Here is a 3,152-nt window from a genome sequence, read left to right on the forward strand (position 1 = left end):
TCTTCTTCAGGCCTGCCAGCCATGGACCAATTAATCTGAAAATGTGAACATTTGAGGAGGATATTCTTCAGTGACTCAGCAGGGCAACAGATGGCAAAATGTTAAATGTTTATTCCAAATCCATTTCCATATTGAATTCACATCCACGAGTGCTTAAAAACATTTTTGTTTGGATAGAAACTGTTGTTCACTATCAGACAACAATCTCTGTTTGAAAACACCATCATTTCAATTACAACATCTTTGACAGGTGTGGGGCAGTCATTGCAATTTCAGGTATCATGAATCTATCCTTCCTTACCTCATACTCTATTTTACTTACCAAGGATATATTTTCAAATGTTGGGTTTTCATCACATTTGTTAATTCATGTATTCATTCATTCATTCATCACAAAACTTGTGTTGAGCACTTATACAGGTATATTATACAAGTATTTACAGATAAAAAGACAATAAAATGACTTGCAGTCAAAGACTCTAGAGTCCATTGGATTTAGTAGCTTCATCAATAAGATTTAATCCTATTAAAGCATTTTAAAGATAACCCTGCTTTCAATTTTTGTTGGGCATACCTTTCATTCTAAAGTACCTTGAAGATTATTTAGGAAAGCTGGCTTGGTGCTTATCTACCAGAGGCCGATTTACCTGGAAGGGAATAAAATTTATATTTCAGGGTCCATGCTGCTTGCATAGATCAGTTTCAAGGTTCTGAGAGGGACCCAATAATGTGTTTATGTTGTCCTAGTTTTTGTAAAATTTTTAAGGGTAAGGTATTTTAACTGTAATTGGTTAAGACCAGTGCCTCTTTCCATTCTGAATTTCCCCTGTTGTTCTTTTCCTTACACTAGATGGTAATGGAAGAGCTATGGACATTATGGGAGTCCTGCTAAGTGGAAGCTGTGTTAGGATTCACTTAGTTTGGGTTTTGTAAGATATATTTATGGTTTGCAGTCTACTCCATGAATAGTTTTCTAGCTGTCCCATGTAGAAATAATATAAGTATATGCCTACTGCTCACTGAAATGACTTCCCTGATGTTTTAATCTGAAGTTGCAAGAAGAGAAGTCCTAGTATATAGCTGTGCCCAGCATGAGATGCATGTGGTATGGAGAAGGAACAGTTTAAAATGTGGGGAGCTACAATATGTGGGAAAGTCTTTCAAACTGTAGATGGATAAAATTGTAAGCAATAGATTTAATTTTTACAATGCTTAAACAAAATGGAAGTTCTTTCTCTTGATGAAATTATATTCTTTGATGCAGTGCACACAATTATAAATGCACTGTATAGCCTTTTTATTTATGAGAACTGCATGGAATAGAATTTGTTAGAATTTCTATATTTGTAGGACACAAACTATAGCTGTAGCATAAAGTAGATAACACATTATGTGACATTTTATATTTTAAGCATTCTAATGTGTAGCACCTTAGGATAGCATTGTCACGAATAGTTATGAAGCCAAAATAAACTATTCTAAACTATCAAGTATACAAAATTAATTTTGAACAATTACTCTAGAGGAAAAAATCAGTTAAAAAATTTCTATATAGAGGGGTACCTGGGTGGTTCAGTTGGTTAAGCATTCAACTCTGGATTTTGGCTCAGGTCATGATCTCAGGGTGCTGAGATCGAGCCCTGCATCAGGCTTCATGGGGAGTCTGCTGCTCTCCCTCTTCCTCTCCCTCTGCCCCTCCCCCTCCCCCTGCTCGCACTCTCTCTAAAATAAATAAATCTTTAAAAAAATTTCTATATCAAAAATGATATTACAATGTTCTTGTCATATGAAGAGGTAGCAGAGTAACAGCCAAAAGATGTAGGACAAAAAATACACAGATGTGTCAGTAAGTTAATAAAAATATTCTGGTGACTTTCTGGATTTCGTGATTTTTGTTAGCTTTTAAAATTTGTAGTTCTAATTTCTTTTCTCATTCTAAATAAATACTTATATGTCTGCCTAGTTTTATATTAGTATTTTTGCATTATTTCTCTTAAAGGTATCTCTCAAAATGTATATGTTTCACAGCTCCCAAAAATTGGATCTGCTATCTGCCCCAGATTTCATTTTGTTTGTCCAGTGATTTCTCAAGACTGGCTAAATCTTCGGGACTTTATTAACCCTAGGGAAGGAAGTGCAGGCATTAGGGAGTGGTGCAGTGAAGGGTGAGGCTAGGATAAAAATGGAGGAAAAGGGAAGTTAGTGGATTGAACACTTACATGGTTGATTTAAAATTGGTAGTGGATTAAGAGAATGAAAACATGGGAAGAAGAATGGAAATGGAAAAAAGGAAGATGAATGGGACAGCAAATCTTTTTAGTTTAGTGGAAAGAAGACAGAAGTTGGAATCAGAAAGCAAGTTCCTTAAACAGTCCAGCAGTAGGTCATACCTACATGATCAATTCATTTATGGCCTCTGGGCTTCTTGCTTCCTCCTGTGGATTGTCAGGACTAAAAACAACTATAGCAAACCCCCAACCCACTCATGGCTCTTACCGTTGTCGTTGATCCAATTAAGCATTGTGAAGGAGGGCAGGGAGCTGCAGCAAAATGCAGAATCCCAGATCTGGGGAAAAAAACCCGAGAGACCAATGTGAAGTGAAAATGAGGTCAGGCATTGCCCACTTATGAAGGGAAAGGAGACAGGAGGTAGAAGAATGATTTGGGATATATGAGGTAAAAGAGGAGGGGAAAACAGATTCTTCTAACTGCTATGTGATGGACAGAGAAGAAGAAAAATGCCTCTTTGATTGAAGTGGCAGAAGAAGAACAGAAAAATGGGCAAAGCCTTCCAGGGCTCTTGGGTTAAAAAGCTTGAAAGCGGTAGTGCCAACAAATGTATGGTCATTTGGCCAAAAGGTTGATTGTCAGTATATCTGCATCTGTCAGGCTGATGAATGGCTAGCTCCAGGGCTCTTGGACACATACTGGGTCTATCTATGTAACTAAGTCTAAAAGAAACTCAGAGGCTCCAATCAGATAATGAGGAGTCTGGGTTACAATGGAATTTTGCAATGAAATACAAGGGCCAGCAAATAAAAATTTCAGTTTGTGCATGGTCTGTTGTCATTTTTGATGAAGTTGGTGGGGTTAGGGGAAAAATCATACTTTAGTTAGAAAAAAGTTCATTACAGAAAACCAATACATCATTT

This window comes from Phoca vitulina, unplaced genomic scaffold, assembly GCF_004348235.1.
Source record: "Phoca vitulina isolate PV1807 unplaced genomic scaffold, GSC_HSeal_1.0 scaffold25, whole genome shotgun sequence".
Lineage (NCBI taxonomy): Eukaryota > Metazoa > Chordata > Mammalia > Carnivora > Phocidae > Phoca > Phoca vitulina.